The following is a 17,932-nucleotide window of genomic DNA, read 5'->3' on the forward strand; positions in this document are numbered from 1 at the left end:
GCATGGCCTCTGTACTTAGGCAGAGTGCAGTCCTTCGTGCCATCACCCCCGCCAAAGCCACTACAGCAGCTGAACAGTGAAAGGTGACATCGATAACTAAAGCTACAGAAACAGCTTCCACAGCTCGGTGAAAGAAATACAGGCAAACAAAATACTGCAGCTAAGCCCCATTTCATCACTGTTGATGTAGAATGGTGCCTGGGCTCTTCTAGCACTAAACACTGGATGCATTGCTACATTTTCATGTTGCTAAATTTTCAGATATGCCTGCCTGAAACACGTAATACCTTTTCTAGTGTCAGAAACCCAGCAGTCATCACACAGGTCTCCCTGTCACACTGTAGCCTTTAGATAGTGGACTCTGAAATGCCAAAACCCATCCCTCTTATTCTTTCCATCACTGTTTCCTGTAGGGTGGTTTATCTGCTGGGACAGCATGGTATTTTTTCCTGAAGAAGCTGATAATGTTTACTCTGTCTCCTTTTGAAAACAGTTTCTTTCCATTATGCATTTTCTATTGATATAATTCTCTTATTATAGACATCATTTGGCCAATAATAGTATTTTTCTTAGGGTTTGTTTTTTTGCAAATGTCTATATATTGTAGGTTTTCCCAAATTCATTTAACCCTTTTCTATTTTTCAGTAAGTTCTGGCATTGGTATTGGCTCTGCATATTCTGGCATTGGCTCTGCATATTGCTTGTAACATAGCTGGTGCAAAATGGCACAATACCAGAAAAAACTTGTTTAAATATATACTCCTGTTAAATTTTTCTTTGCCTGTATGTAATTAGAAAGCAAGAAGAGTCAGGAGCCATGACTGGGATCATCTGATGAGACTAGAGCCAGCTGCTCAGCTGGCTACAGGGCAGTCACAGAGGCAGGCACAGGAGAAGCAGCTGGCACATTCCAGTATCTTTTTTATGTCAGATATTCGAGTAAGACCCTTCTTTCCAGTGAGTTTCCTTCTCAAAGTGCTGGACTAATTGAGAGGAATGGAACAGAGCATATGGAGGAGATAGCTTGGGCTCCAGCCCCACTGCAGATGGGATAGCCTGGAAAGCAGTGGATGAAGCCCAGGAAAAATCCTCCCCTTGGGCCAACAGCCCTGGAAACCCAGTGGGAGAGCCAGGCTGCTCACAAACGTTGAGGTTTGGCAAGGCAGGCTGGGTGTTCAGCCTTGTCAATGGATTGATTCTATATTCTCCAAAGGGATGATGCACATGCCTGCAGAGGGAAGAAAAACCATGCCCCAGTAGCAGCCACACCCTGGCCAGTCCTGTATTATATCTGCTAGACTTCTTTAGTTCAACATAACCATGTTATTGTAGGCTTGCACATTTAAAGGCAGTCATCTGCTCATCTGTAAAAATTATAGTTCAACTATTTGTGAAGTCTGTTAAAAAAAAAGTAAAATGTAAGCTTCTCTTAGTGCTCAAAAAAAAAAAAAAAAAAGTCCAGCAAAAAAAGAGTAACCCAGCAATATCTAATGACCCAAGAGGATGAGGATAAAGAAGTTATCAGTTGGGAGCTGAAAGCATTAAGCAGCGAAAACTAATTATAAACTTACTTCAGTATTGTGGACACACAGACAAAAGCCAGATGTTGGTACAATAAACACCACAATCTCTGGAATTAAGAGCAGAAACATTCCGTTTTAAATCAAAATGATAATGTTTCACTTCACCATGCAGGTGTTTAACCTTCCAAGCTTCACGCTACTTTCATTTTGTCTTCGAAAGGACAGACATGCTAAAGCAGAAAGCTTTTCTGCATGGACAACTTCAAAACATACTTGTTCAATAGTCCCGTTATGCAAAACTTTGGAAAACTCCCTTCCTTGCCAGCAGACGCTGTTAGCGGCCAAAGGGACTTAACCTCTCCACTGCCACACGTGTGATCAGACCATTCCCAGGCACAAACAGGACATCAAGGGACTGCTCCCAGCCACCCTGCACCAGCCCTCACTCACAGCACCTCCCATTACAGTGCAGCAATGAAATCCAATGCATTTTGACTTACCCAGGGGTTATTCCAGAAAAACAAAATTTAAAATGTGTCTCAAACTCTTTATAGATCTGGTATCAAAGTCATTCACAGCCCACTATGAAATCACGTATTTTACTTTTAAGACCTGAATCAAGCTATTTTATGCACATCCAAAGACTTCATTCCCACCTCAGAAGGCTTTTAGCTTTCCTGATACCCAGTCTGCCTCAAAGCCCCGTGCTGGGCACTTTACAGCTCAGAGAACACTGAGTTCATTGCTCAGTACAGGGGCAGCAGCCACCCCAGCCCTGCCTGTTCACTGCCACACTCCTGGCAGAGGAAACCAGCAGGTACTTAGAAAATATAAATAATCATTTTGATTCAACCCAAATGCTGCTCTGCAACATCACTTCCTTGAATAATGTGCCCTAGTGTGCCGCTTTGTTTTTCTCTCTTACATTATTTATCCTGTAAAGAGTTCTGCTGTGGGAGATGCAAAAAGAAAATAACAAAGCACAATCAAATAGCTGCGTTTCTCAGGAGGGAGGCATCAGAGATGCAATTCTAACAAGACCTGGTCATTTTTTAAATTCCAGGTTTTTTCAATCAAGATAATCTGGTACAATATTTAAGTACAAAATTAAAATAAATGAACTGGGAATAAGATGAAAGGGTTCTTGACTTGTTTTCTTTACACACATTTCATTTAATGCTTTCAGAATTTGCAGGCAGATGGTAAAGTTGGGTTTTATATGCTTAGGGCCCCAAAATATGATGCACTGTCTGGACAACAGAAAGATTTGAAAGAGATTCTGTTGCCTACCATGTTTTATTTAATGCAGTACAGCAGCAGGGACCAAACAGAAGATATTTGCCCACTGGTAGTAAATGGCTGAACTTTAATATTGGTTTGTCTGGATGATCCTCTCTTTGTAAGCTCTCGGTGCAATCCACTGTGGGTAATTACACCTTTGGTATCTGGCAGAAGGAGAAATATCTGTGTTGGAAATAAAAAGCAGCCAACAGGGAAGAAGAAAAAGATGTAGTGCTTACAAAACTATTAAAGGCACTTAAACAGCCATCTAACAAAAAAATGGGAAAATCTTTGTAAACCAACAGTCATAGCAACTCCTTTCAAGTGTTCCTTTCAGTCCTTTACAATATCAAAAATGAGGTGACACGGTACCATAAAAACTAAAATCTCACCAAAATAAATACCTTGGGAAAGAAGCAAGTAGTTATATTAAATGGGAGTGAACCAAGCAAGTTCTTTTATGGAACCCCGGAAGGCAAAGGTTGCCTGTAAACATGAAAGCAATACAGACCACCAGTTAAGCAATGCCACGTTATCTATCATTTTATGGTTATGTGGACCATAAACACTTTAAAGAACGAGTATAAATGCCTAGTGAGATGGCTGTGAAAAGGGAAAAAAGCAGAGCTCCTTTGATGGAAGGAGCTGGGAGAGGTACTCTGGGCAGTTTAGAAATGAAGATGTGGAGTTTTTTTAATCTGGTCCTGACATTGGATTCATGATATTTAATTTAGCCATATATATGGTTGACATTTGTTCTGCAGTAATGATTGATGCTTCCTCTAGAATCAGCAATAAGAGACAGGCACTTTCAGCTGGTGATTCACTGGATCCTAAAATAGGTTTATAAAACAGGAATCTCCAGGGATGATTCCATCCACATCCACTGACTAGGACTGAACTTAGCAGCTGAAGTTAAATGAAATAAATTCTGTTTGAATTTACCAATCACAGCACAGGAATATCTGCCAACCACGGAATGAGAAATAAAGCTGAGGAAAGGAGTTATAGTGAAAAAGCCACATTTTTTGGCATGCTACATCTTCTAATAATTAGGATTTTTGGATTCATGCAACTACACTTCATGTAGAAAAACCATGTGATTTCATTCTCTAAAATTGTCTATATATATAGTTTTCTTCCTCAAAATGTAAGCAGTTCCTAAAGGCATCATATTATGCACCAGTCTTTCTTCCCAAATTTGGTTTTACCTGGCAAGTGTGTATTGTGCTCCTCTACCAGCAGTAGATCCCCACTTCCTTGGGAAACCTTGAAAAAACCTCTCACATGCACTCACTCTTCCTAATGTAACACCCAGTGCATAAATGTAAAGATGAATGCTTAAGACCACTAGTCCAACTTCTGACAAATTACAGTGGCAGAATTAACAGATCTAAAGAAATTACAAAAATATTAAAAGGTATTACTAAAAGAACACTATATCCAAGTACTGATACTTTAACTTTTTAGTCATACGGTTTTAGGTAAAAGGTCATAGGAAAGATAAAAAAATAAGTAACACAATCAGATCACTCATTGTGCAGCATCAATTTCAAATTTCTAGAGCTACAAAATTATAAAGAGAGCCATAAAGCTTGTAGGAATTCACAACTTACTTTTATGCAACTAAAATGAATATACTGAAGAATAAAACAGACTGTGTAATTTCAGGAAACTGCTTCTCTACAGATGTCCGTGCAAAAGTCATGTATACGTGTAAAGCAACCCAAAACTCTTCATTTTTCTTTCTTTATGTAACTTTAGGTCAGACAGATACTTTTTTTTTTTTGTGCATTTTTTTCTTAAAAAACAACGTAACAACTTTACATACAACAAGGTATTTTCTGAAATGTAAGAGGGCTGAAGGATTAACAGATTAAGCAAAATAAAAGGAAGTATTAAGACAAAAGAGAAGAAACAATCAGCAACAATATTGTGAAGTGAGAGATTGTTCCACCCAATACTAGCAATGGTAAACATCCACCATCAATAAAAGAACTCCTGGGACCTACTAACACTGCACTAATGGAACATTAATGAGCCTTGCACAGACCTCTCATCTGCAAGGATCTTCACTGCACAAACATGACACATCATGAAAACTCAAAGTTCTCATTGTATAATCCGTGGCAGAGAAGACCTTTACGGATTTTTTTTTTTTAAATATGTGTAAAATGTTTTACAGAATACACCATAGGCATATTTCTTCAAAATGCTATCAGTCAATGCTGAAAGCCCACCGTCTTCAAAAAGAAAGCCAGATACACGTAAGAAAAGAAAAACTATTTCCAATAAAAAGATTACAGGCAGTAAAATATGTATATAAACTGGAAGTCAGTTACACCCTTCCGAGGAAACTCTGTATATCCTGCAGTAGGGCAGCGTCCATCCCCCCTGAGCCCCCCCAGCAGCACCCCAGCCAGAGCAGCCTGGCATGGGGACCTAGTTAAACGTGCCCAGCAGCATTCTTCGAATGCAATGAGATGTGGCCAGATGGCTTGAAGGCATGTCTAGAATCCAGCAATTCTGCTGGAACCAGAAAATACCCTCTTCTGAGTGGTACATAGTGATCTCAACTGATCCAGAGAGAAGCAGGGCTGCTGGAGTATAAAAAAAGCCTTTCCCACCAGTTATTATCCTGTAATACAATGTATTTTTTCCACACTTTGGGAAGTACTCCCTATTCAGGGAAGCGGCATGGCAGCTGCTATTAAAATTTGACCTCTGTGATATTAAGATAATAGTTTTTGACATAGCCATACTAAATGTCATTCCTCATTCTTCCATGTCACTACCAGTAAATCAATACCAGAAACTAATTTATTGCTGGCAGAAAAGTCCTCCTGTCTTTTGACTGACATAAATTAACGAGCTAAATAACATGAAATTATCTGAAGTCAACTGCTATTTGCATTAGTCCTGCAGAGGTCACAAAGCAGATAGAATGCATACCTGGCAAAGTCCCATACCAATGGCAAAGTTTAGTTTACATGTAAAATATAAAGCAGGCTATTTTTATTACAAGGAGTTTTACATTCCTCCTCTGCTTCAACAGGCTGGTCCTGCTCTGGCCTCACCAGGGCTACGCTGACACTGCTGCAGTCAACAGGGTGATGTGTGAGAAAAAAAAAGCTTAAAATGCATAGCTAAGGACTAAAGCTTGGGGGAAAAAAAAACAAGGAAAACAAACAAACCAACCAAAAAAATCCAATAATGTTGCAAAGGATTGGCAGCATTCTGCTGAATTAGAGCTGAAGCTCCCACTTGCAGCTTGGCTGTCCGTAAATAGCAGAGCAGCCACGCCAGGCAGCCAATGGAGGCTTTCTCACAGTCACCATACACTGCCCAAGCTGCAAAAAATCAAACCCTTTTCCTGCAGCTTTGCTGACCACCAAGGACTTTCCAGCCAATTGTCAAGTACAATCCTTCCCAGGGGCATAATAAACACTGCATCCCCCCCACGCCCCCCACCAGAGACTTAAATATCCATTTTTATATAAAAATAGAGGAGCTGTTTTGCATCAGGTGACTGCCTGAGTTGTTTGGAGGAGTGTATGACAGTCTCGAAGCTACGAAAGGAGCCTTCACGCCCACTGCCTGTCCCTAATTAAGGCGAAATAAGTGCTCCTGTCATGTACGCTCCAACCACACAAAGAACTCCAGTATGACGTAGAAGACAGCATGCATAGATGAAAGGGAAATTTAAAAGGCAGCACAGCCCTGGTTTTCTTACTAGCACCATCAAAAAGGAAGGAAGAAACAGTGTCAAAGAGCAGTGGCATTTAGAGGCAGAGATCCCCAAAACAATACTTTTCTAATAAAAGACCTGCAGGTCCAAAAACTTCTTGGTTCCCTGCAAATATTTTGGTTTAGTACATGCTGTTACATTACCCCACAAAACATCTCCCAACCTTTCTTTTTTCCCTATATAAGTTAAAAACAGCTGATGGAAAATTCAACCATTTTCTTTTTTTTTTTAAACTAAACCTCAAATTGAAGGATTCTGGCATACTAATGCATTTCAAAACAGGAATGTTGCAAGCAGAAATGGAACTCATGCTTTGACATTAGCATGGAAGCATTCCTACCTAAAAGAAAAGAAGCTACCACCTTGATTTAGCAAGCACTTGCTTTCACATTATTAAATTATGATTTTGTCTATGCAGAAATTCTTTTGTATCCTGAAGAACAGCTTGTTACATCTACCTACATCAGCTGACCAAACCTGGACGTCCTTGGTGATTGCACAGCCTTTGTTAAACTATATATAATCACAGCTAGGTATTTTGGCAAAACATCCCAGAAGTAAATGTAGAGAGAAGATTTGTATACTTTCACAGATTACTACATTTTCTGTAGCTATTCACTGACACTTAATTTCCATGTGTTTGACATGCAGCATTTTCACCCTGAGGAGCACCAGCATTTGCTGCCTCCTGAGTAAAGAGTTTTCCAGCTTCCTTCAAAAGTTATAGGTTGCATTCCAGGGTTTGGTTTCTGCTTAAAATAAGTCAGTTTTGAGCTGTTCCCTTAAAAGAGAACTGGAGTTAAAGGGGTTTTTCTCCACCTGAGGCCCAGATAAATCCATGTATATAAATCTAGAGGCTCCTCACAAGGATCATCTCTGCAGCAAAAGGAGTGAAGGACCTGACACACTGCACACAAACCTACAGAAATTATGCAGTCCTTCAGCAGCTTTACATGAGCTGGAGAAAAAGTACAAAAGAGGGGGGAAAAAACAAATAAAAGCGTGATTCCAGGCCAGGAAAGGCAGAAGCAGGAGAGAGGGGGCCCTGAAATGGCACCCAGCACCACGCGGCGGTGGAATGGAAGCTGAGGGAGAAGAGGGTGCCACCTGGGGTGAACATGAAGAAGGATTTAAAGAATCATTCTATCTCATATGTTCAAGTTGAAAAGCATCAGGTCTCACTCCTAGTGCGGGTCCCATGCGCCATCACCGCCAAAACCCTCCCCAGACAACTCTCTATCCAGAGCAATGTCTTTTCTGCGGAGCAAATTAAAAATTGAACCTGAAGCACTGCTGCCTGCAAACTCTAAATACAGGAAACACAAATATACTGGTTGTGGCTTTTTCACCAGCACAAACCATCCTACAGATATTCAATGGGGTAACCATGTGTAAGCAAACCTTGCAAAAGATCTAGTTAATTTTAGCTCAGGAGAATCAACTTCCACCCCAAGCAATCACGTGCTGCTCCACAGCCTTTTTCTCCTCGTGGTTTTCACATTTTTTTTCCATCTCCCTCTGCATGAAAGTAGCCTTAATCCCCCATGCTTCCTGAATGCCCCATTAAATACAAGTTATTCTACAAGCTCTACACACCACGTAGCTTAAAAATGTCATTAAACTCAAGAGAGTTTACTGCAGGGTGCTCGGACCTGGGTTTTCAGTGGCAATGTTGAGTAGGTAGTGCTAAGCAGGGCTGTGTATTAATAAATTTGTTCAGCAAGTGCTCATTTTAAGATCCAAGTAGCAGATACATCATTCATTACTCCAAATGAAATCACTGACAGAACTTAAAAGTATATGCAAGACTTTTCTAACAGAAAGCAGAATATAGACCGTTACTTGCCCTTCATGCTAAATTAATAATCTACACAATTAAATGCTTGCAATTAACAGCCATTTATTATTTTTGCAGCGTATTTCTGTAATTGCTAATGTAGTATAAAAATCATGAAAACTGTCTGGGAGTTCATTTAAGATATTTATTAAAATTTTACACTGCCTTACAAGTACCACCAAAATGGAACAATATCTACAGGAAAAAAACTACAGACATTTAATTACTGAGCAAGGTTTTAATCAAACCTTTCTATTTTCCTTCATGGTAACAAAAGAGATGTTTCGGCACTGGGCCAGAAAATAACTGTAAATTTGCATGTTCTTTGCTTCCGAAGAAAAGAGGGTAAAAATTCATCTTTAGCTCAATGTAGTAATTATTTAAAATCTCTGACATGAACTGTTGAAAAGTTAAATGTATTTAAAATTTAAATATGAAATGAGGAAAAAATGGGATAACAAGGAAAAAGGACCACTTCTCCACAGGCTCTTTATGGATTAGTATTTTTCATAACATCAGGTAAACAGATTCCTAAAATACAGCATGGTTTTCAAAGCCCCACAGCTCATCTCTCTGCGTCCTGCAGCCAGCCCAGCCCAGTGCAGAAAGGCTTGGCACAAATTCTGCACACCTGGGACTTCCAGTCAAGGAGTTTCCAAGTGAAACATAAAAACTTCTGCATTTCTTCAGTTGTGGAGCATTTTAACTCCTTGGCAAGGTTGGAGAATCCGTTCCCAAAACAGGAATGGTCTAAACACTATTGCCTAATTATACAATATACTGAAATCTATGACCGTGTAAGTGATCCACTGACATTTAGTCACACACACAGATTCAGCCACATCTGGCCTGCAATACTAAATTCTTCCATCTGCAGCCTCTGCTTAAAAAATGTCTGAACTAAGCCAACTGCAAAGCTCTATTCTGCAGGCACTGTCAGTAGTTCAGACTTCCTCCATCCCACAAACACAGATGATGGTCCTAACTTCTATAGGGCATAGAAATAAAGTTCAAAAACTTCCTAAAGAAAGAAACTTGCATGAAGAATTTGCAGTGTTTTCTATGCTTTTTAAAGTATACACATTTAATCTAAGTACCATTCTATTTTTCCATTCCTGCATCTCCACGGTAACATCATCAATCCTTGGGGTTGTTTGTTTTTTGGGATTTTTTTTAGAAAATAAGTGAATTTTTCTCAAAGTAGGGAAACAAGGTAGAAAATTTTAAGGAAAAAATAAGAGAAAAATTTGTCAAGCATCATAATAACTTCAGCTTGTACAATTTTTTACAATCACTGTGTACACATTGATCAGAAAGATTTCAAATAATTCAAATAAAGATTACATTACTACAAATGTAACACATATCAAGAACACAACACTTGGCCAATGGCTTTGAAAACAAAGCTTTAATCTGTAACCTGAGTTCTGAAAGAAAAGGAAATCAGCTGAAGTAGCATTGCAGCAATTACCTTTAATACACTCCCATCTCCCAGAAACCTTCAGCAGCTACACCTTGTGCATTCAAGTGAGTTATCACCACTCTCACAACTAATTTACAGAAGTGACTGAGGCTCTGTTAGGTGGGAAGAGACCCATTCTCACAGATAATTTTGTTCCACTACTGCACATTAACAGGTTTTGTACATTTAAATGTAGAAAAAAACCTCTGCTGTTTAGGAAAGACAACCTATGTGAGTCAATCTCTCAGCTGGATGTGTGCACTAAATTAAGTGTGCAGATCATCATGGTGAGCAACCTCTGCGGGCAGCACACATCCCTCCATGCCAGAAGACACCTGTCTTCCTTCAGAGCAGCTTTCCACTCCCAGTCTTACCTCTCCTCCTCATTTCTGTGCAGAAACATCATCATTTGGTTGCTCCCCTGACCTACTTACTCAATAGTGCATCTTTTCCTTCTGGAAGCAACTTAACACTACTGATAAAAAGCTAAAAAACAAGACAAAGAATGCTCTATACAAATTACAGCTGAAAAAGATACTTGGAATTAAAAATAAGATAGACATTTCTAAGTTTTCTAATGTGGCTGCAAAATGGGGTGTGCTTACATTCCATGAACAGGAAACTGGCTGCTGTTTAAAATAACAATACTGGAGAAATATTAAGAGCTGAAGAAGCAGAAGACTGAGCTAAAAGAGTTAAATCTGCAATGCTTTAGAAATGCACACATGAACTGCAAGAGAGCCACCCTGACAGAGGCCATAATGCTCCAGGATGGTATTCCTGCTCCACCACTGGCACCAGCAGATGAAGATGCTTAAGCTCATGCTTAAGCCCTCAGCTGACCCTGGGAGCTGCAGTTATCAGTTTGACAGCCTGCCATTCCAATTCAGCAGACAACAGCCAAGCACAAGCACAATATTCACATGCTTAAAATTAGTCATGCTCAAGTGTTTCAAGGTATTGCTTCCACATCCCATGTCATTGTTTAATTAAACCATCACATTGCTCAGGTCATTGGTATTTTTGAGCACCAAGGAAGGACTGTCATAACTTGCTCAGCAGGAAGATGCTTTAAAATGACAAAATGTTATGAACTATTTTGATGCATTTACCAGTTCTCACTATTTCAGCTAATTGCTGTACTGAGTCTATCTGCCAGCCAAACTGATAGCAGATATCAAGGCACCACGGAAAATGTTCCTGCACTGCATGCTGCTATGGATGGCATGTATGTGTGGCACTGTGACACCTCACGTGGTTAGATAGGATAAGTCAGTATATTTAAAGGTGTTAGAAGTTAATACATGTGCCAAACATCACGTGGTGGTCTCTTTCTTTGGCTGGCTTAGCTGTGGTGAAGCCATCTTGCCTAAGAAACAGCTTGGTTTAAAGTTCTGCTTTTCACCTTGGCACGGCCTAAACTCCTGTAGTTCCTGTTCATTCCTGTGTAAATTTATTCCTGCAAGTTCAAAAGACACAGATGTCTGTTGGTGAGGGAGATAAGTATAGTCTAAATCAGAGCTCATGATTGCTGCTCTAGCACTGGATCAGGAATGATATGCCATCAATCACAAAACCCGCATGCTTCCAGCTTAACCTCCTGCAGGATCCGGTCCTTTCCTTCCTGAGCAGGCAACAAATCAAAAATCACAGGGTCTTCACTTCCCCGATTAAAACATATTTCATCAAAACACACTGGATCTAAACACCAGGATTTAAAGGTGATATCAACAGTTCATTGCAATTGGAATGGGGGTGAAATTGGAGCAGAGCACACTGGGGAGCTGGTTGTATAATGGCTGTGTGCTACCAAGTTGTGCATACCTAAATTCAGGTCATTTTGTGCTTTCTAAATCCCATGAAAGATTTTGTTGTTGTTGTTTTTCTAACTTGGAGCATATAAATGGAAGTTTATGATAGGATTTAGCAATTTAGGAGAAAGTAGCATAGTCAGGTGTGCGCTCCCTTTATAAGAAACTGGTTTTGGCTTTGTTACTACATATTTTCATTTCATAAATTTTACTGAAGTTATTTCAATGAAAGATCCTATTGAACCAAAAAATTCTATTTAGAAATGTTTATTAAAATTGTATTTTCCTGTCATATTTTCACACACTACACCAGTAAAATACAATCACACCTTCTCACAGCACTACTTAAGTTTCTAAAGCAATCCTTCAGAATGTGGACATCTCTTTGATTGCTTTTTTCCCAGAATAAATATGAAAGCTGCTTAAGAGCTTAGAATTGCAAGTGCACACTTGGTGCACTTCTACCAAGATCTTCTGAAGATGAAGGTGGGCTGGCTGAGTCTGCTGCCCTGAGCCAGCCAAATGTCAGGCAACTCTACCTGAGTGCAGGGTAGCCACATCACTGCTGTGTGTCACAGAACACCTCCAGCTGCCTGGCAGGCAGGGTGTACAGCCATCAGAGCCCCATCCTGCACCCCCAACACATCCCCTAAGGCAGTTCTCCTCTAAAATCTATTACTAATAGTTATTGCCCTGCAAAGGCATTCCCTAGCTTATACTTCCCACTCAGAAATGAAAACCAAATTTCTTCTCTTCCACTGCTAAGCAAAGTTTTAGCAAAACAAAACCAAAACAAACCCACCCAACAATGAAACCATAGGAGGAGCAGAAAAACGGACCACAAACATTTTTTCTTAGTTCAGGATGATCTAGAAGATCAATGGGACATAAATTATTTGTGAGTCGAGCTATTTCTGTAAACTCTACTGAATGTTACATCAAAGGCAAAGCAAAAAGCCCATAACAAGCAGTTCAAAATAATTTCCCCCAACCTCCTTCAGTCACTGAATTCTCAGGTGCTTCTTCTAATGGAAATAAAAATATTTCTATTTGCGTCATTTCCAAACTGATGTTCATGATTTAAACTCATCACTCCTTACATATTCAAGGTGACTCCAAAGTGTCATGATATTTTCTGTGTATGCTGCAACACGCAGGCACCGTGTGGGGTATTAAAAATACTATGCATGCTTTCCTTTATTACATCTTTACTTCATTTTGCTCTAAAATTACTTTTTGTATTACAGGATGCTGTTCACAGATACAACCACAGCTACATAATTTTGCAACACAAACTCCAAGAAGCAGCTTTCAAAACACAAAGCAAAGGGCAAGCCACTAGGCTAAAGTTTATTAAAAGACATTAATTTTATGGAAAACAATGAAAACGAGTGGAAAAAACACTTCTTTGTGTACAACAGATTTGACATGACAGAAGTTAACACTCCTGACCCTTCCTCATACAAATCCTTTGCCTGCCCAGAATCTCAGAGTTAGAGGCATTTCCAGAGATTAATGGAAAACCCAATTCATACAAACTGTGTGACTCTTCCTCTGCAGGGCCCACGATGCCTAGTGCAGGGTTCTCAAATTTAAATAAGGATGTGACCAGCATCTCTGCTCTGGCAGAGGGAAATTACACATCAAGTATTGCAATGTTCCCCTACAACCCTTCTTTTTTCCTAAAACAACTTTAAAAATAACTGGACACTAATAATTTGAATGAAAAGCAAGCCAGTTACCCTGGAGAAAGTAAAACAGGCACACAGTTTTATAGGTAAAATACATTCTCTTTTTGTGCTCAACACACTAATGCTAAAAGTAAGAATTTTGCTGTTCATGTACTTCATACACAGTAACACTACCTTAAGATAATATTTTTCTCTTATTTTTAATGATCAATAAGAAATAAGATAAAGTTATGTTTGATTTCTTCACTTGTGGTTGAAAAGGAGAGCACATTTGTTTTTAACTAGATTGTTGGCCTTGGTCAAAACTTGTTAAAGCCAATTCTGAATCCTTTCCTGCTTCTGAATGCCTCAAGGCCTTATGTAATTAGGGTGCTGCTGGAGTGCCGAGGGGCAAAAGGAAAACTGCTGGTTTGGAGCACCTTGGACAGCCAAGGTCACTTTTGGTGGCAGTGTACAGAAAATCCATCATCTTGCTATCTATGCTTCAAGGAAATAATACTTTTCTAAATGTCTGAAAGTGTGCAAACTTTGACCAGCTTAGAAAAGATACAGGTAATTAGTCCTGTTGTGCTGGCTATAAGCTGGTACATCAACTGCAGAATGCCCTGGACGTCCACTCTGTGTCCCAAAGTGCTGTGGTACCTGTCCTGTTTCTCCAGCGAACAATGTATTACAATTCTAGCTGTTGCCATCTGGCAGTAACTGTTTGAGTCCAAATTTCACAAATCCCCGTTGTTCTTAATTATCTGGGGCCTATTCTGTAAGCATACAAATTATCATGCCAAATAATTTGATTTACTGTATCTAAATTAGATTCTTTTGACAGAAAAACCTTGGAAGTCACTGCACAATTCAACTCCTCAACACATATCAGTATGCATGTCATAAGTTACGATTAGCTGATTATAGTTGTTTTCTTTTTAACTGGTTTTAAAGTTTCACAGGAACAGAAAAGTTAGAAGTAAGCTTTGTCCCTTACAACTCAAGAGCTACCTCCAGCACACTCACCAGCCCAAAAGGCAGCCCAGTGCTTATATTTAAATTTATAGTTGTATGTTTCTATTTACACTATATTTAGTACAAAAGTAACACCAGCGTTACTCAATAAACACCATTTTTACATGTGGACATTCTTGCTTTGGGGAAATTTGACTTCTCGTGATGTCTGCACCCATTTAAGGGTGCATGATCACCTAAGTATCGTTTTCAATTTCAATAAAAGCATGTATATGAGGATTAGACTGCTATGAACACTGCAGTGCAGATCTAAATAACTCAGTCTGCCAAACTAGTGTTACTATGGAAACAAAACTAATGTACTGTGACCACAGCTCTGACTGCATTACTTAAGACCATCTGGTTAAAACAAATATTTTCGTGGCATAGTATTTGTTCTTAATTGTGTACTGACCATTTTTCTTTTTTTTTTAACATGCACAAATACATTACTTTTTTTGTTGTATTACTGTACTCTGTTCAGGTTTTCACAACACTGCATGTGATTTTAGTTTTATTTAACATGCTTACAAATAAATCCACATCTCTGAGTTAAGCAAGACTGGATGAAGGTTAACAGTCTGAAGTTCCCTGCTCTCTTGCACCGTGTTTTAAATGAGGTATTTTTTCATATTCCTGCACCACGGCACCACTGAGGAAACACTTTACGCCATCTGTTCTCCCTGGGAACGCAGTGGTGCCGAAAAGCAAAGCTGAGCAATGAGCTCCCATCCACCCCATCTCAGCTCCCTGACTGCACTGTGGGTGCAAAGCACCTTCCAAGTCCATTGGCAGCTCCTCCAGCAGCTCCTTGCTAGAAGGAGTCAGAGCGCTTCCAAAGCAGTTTATTTTACTTTGAAGCATTTTTCAGAGTAATAACTCATTGCCGGTCTCCAGCCTGGGGAAATTTAATATTCTGAATTGAGATGCGTCACTGCAGATACTGTTCAGATAAGAAATCAAATGCTTTCACAGCTAAATTCAGATTGACCAGATCGTCAGCTATACCAACACAGAAAGGTGAGGAACACTTTTCCTATCTGTTTCTAAAACTGGGAAGATATTTTATTCCAGGGAAACATTAAATTAATGAACTAGTAAACAAGTAGATCACTTTTTCATTTCAGTGTTTCGACAGAACTGCAATATTTAGTTCCTACTTAACAGGGAACATATAAATATGTATTATAAATATATATAAAAATATAACTATAACTAACTAACTCTCTCTCTCTCTATATATATATATATATGGTGGGGCTTCTCAGGGGCTTTTTTTGATGGTGGGTTGACCCTGGCTGGATGCCAGGTGCCCACCAAAACCTCTCTTACCACTCCTCTCATCAGATAATACAAAGAAAAGCTCATGAGTCAAGATAAGGACAGGGAGAGATCACTCACCAGTTATCACCACAGGCAAAACAGATTCACCTTGGAGAAATTAGTTTAATTTATGACCAACCAAGTGAGAGCAGGTAATAAGAGATCAAACCAAACTTAAAAACACCTTCCCTGCATCCCTCCCTTCTTCCTGAGCTTAACTTCACTCCTGAATTCACTACCTCCTCTCCCGTAGTGGCACAGGGGAACAGGGAATGGGGGTTGTGGCCAGTGTGTCCACAAAAACATAAGTCAGTCCCAAAATGCAAGTTTGTCTATTCTTGCAAGCTCCACAGAGAAACCTTGTATTGCTTCCAGACTGCATTCTTGAACTGCATTATAAATTTGAGGACACATGACTTGAGAAAAACCAAACCCAGTTGGTTTTCCAATGATGAAAGGAAAATGTTGTCCATTATGACAACGAGGCTTTTCTGGCTCAGACTGTCACAGTCCTTGGCCACAAAGGTAGATCCATTCTCTTGGCCTCAGCTTGAGCGTTCCTTAAAGATATGACTTGGAGAGGCAGATTTATTGTGGCATGGATTATCCATGCTGCTGGAGGTGTGAAAAGTGCAGGGGCTAATACTGGTGAAGTGACCTGCAATCTTCTTTAGGCAGCTCTGTTACACAAAGCCTGTGAGACCTGCAGTTGGGAGGAGAGGGAGGGAGGGAGGGAGCTCTGCCTGGGAAAGGCAGCAAGGACACCACTTCCCTCCTGTCAGCAGGAGCTGATGGTGCTCCATCAATGCAGCTGGAGGGCACTTTTGGCAAGAGCTGTGGCAAATGCACAGCAAATTTAAGGAACTGTGGATAATACCATAAAGAAAATGCAGAGCAATTAATCTACTGCTCTATTTGCTTGTATGTCCATCTGCACATTGTATCTGGACACACTATCGTGGCATGTGGGAACTTGTAAGGTGTCAAACTATATGAGGTACTGTATTCTGATCTTGGAAACCATGGCAGAAAGTTAAGAATTCAGCTAGAGCCTCCACCTTTTTATGAAATAAACATCTAAGGAAAATATTCATGTCCTAAATTATGTGCTTCTGGATGCCACCACTGGAGACAGAAGAAGGAAAGTAGCTCTCAGTACAGAACTCCTTCAGATTCCCCAGGGCAATGCTTTTTGGAACAACTTTTGCTCAATCCTGCCAATATTTCACTTTTTTTTTTTTTTTTCCTAATGGAGAAAATTATGGGAAGAAGATTATTTTTTTAAAGAACACAAATGTAAAGGAAGCACAATCTTTCTAGTTCATAATTACAGCCTTGTATCAGATTGCCAACCACGTATCAATCAAGCATTTCTTATCATTAAGAAATGGGTAATTGCAGCAGATGATTGAAGGAAATCAGTCAATCTCTCTAACAAAAAAATCTATGTCTCCATTTATCAGATGGGTATAGGAAAGTAAGCATCAAATTCTGGCTAAAGACTCCAAGAAAACATGCTGAGAGCTAAAAGCAATATAATTAAGAGGTGATTACAGAAGAGCTTTACCTACAGCAGAGTGTGCAAAGCACCACACCTCCCTGCACCACACACAGATCACCTTTCTGCCAGGAGCTCCTAGCGTAGCTGCTAGGAAAGCATCCTCACAGGGAACGCTTCCAAAGGGACCCGCTAGGGAGGTGGGAGCCACCACAGCCAAGAGCTTCCCTTCTACAGCCAACAGCTACACAGACACCCAACCACGTGTGCAGAGAGCTGGCTCTGGACCTCAGGGCTGCCCTCACCTCTCCTCTGGTCCTCTGGGGTGAGTTTCAAAGAAAGCCATTAAAATATACTTGCTCTTCCAAAACTGACAGTTGATGCTGGAGCTGCTGCCATCTGATGACTTGGTAAAGAGACAGGAAAGAGGAAATAGGAGCTACAATGACTCCAAGACTGTTAAAAGCTGAATTATGTTTGGCTGACAGAACAAAAAAAAAAAGCAAACTAACTTTTGTGCTATGGGCGATCTGAGGGTAGATAACTAAGAGAGCAGGATAGGGAAAATCTCCAGCAGTTTTTATCATCTTTGCAAGGCCACATAAATAAGCAGAATACTTAACAAAAGAAATCCTGTTACACTTAACTACGTTTCCATTAATGACTGACATAGTTTATGCCAAGGCAATGGTGACTTCATGACATGTCATGTCTTAGTTTCACAAAATTTAAACTAAGCTGTATTACTTTGGGACATGGCAT

General features: G+C 39.8%; 1 protein-coding gene across 5 annotated transcripts in view; it reads right to left on the bottom strand.

The window, feature by feature from the left end:
• Positions 1-17,932, bottom strand: part of DIP2C (disco interacting protein 2 homolog C) — a 317,560-nt gene that overhangs the window by 183,270 nt on the left and 116,358 nt on the right. The gene's annotated exons all lie outside the window — the stretch shown is intronic.

Source organism: Coloeus monedula (assembly GCF_965178545.1).
Source record: "Coloeus monedula genome assembly, chromosome: 1".
Taxonomy (NCBI): Eukaryota; Metazoa; Chordata; class Aves; order Passeriformes; family Corvidae; genus Coloeus; species Coloeus monedula.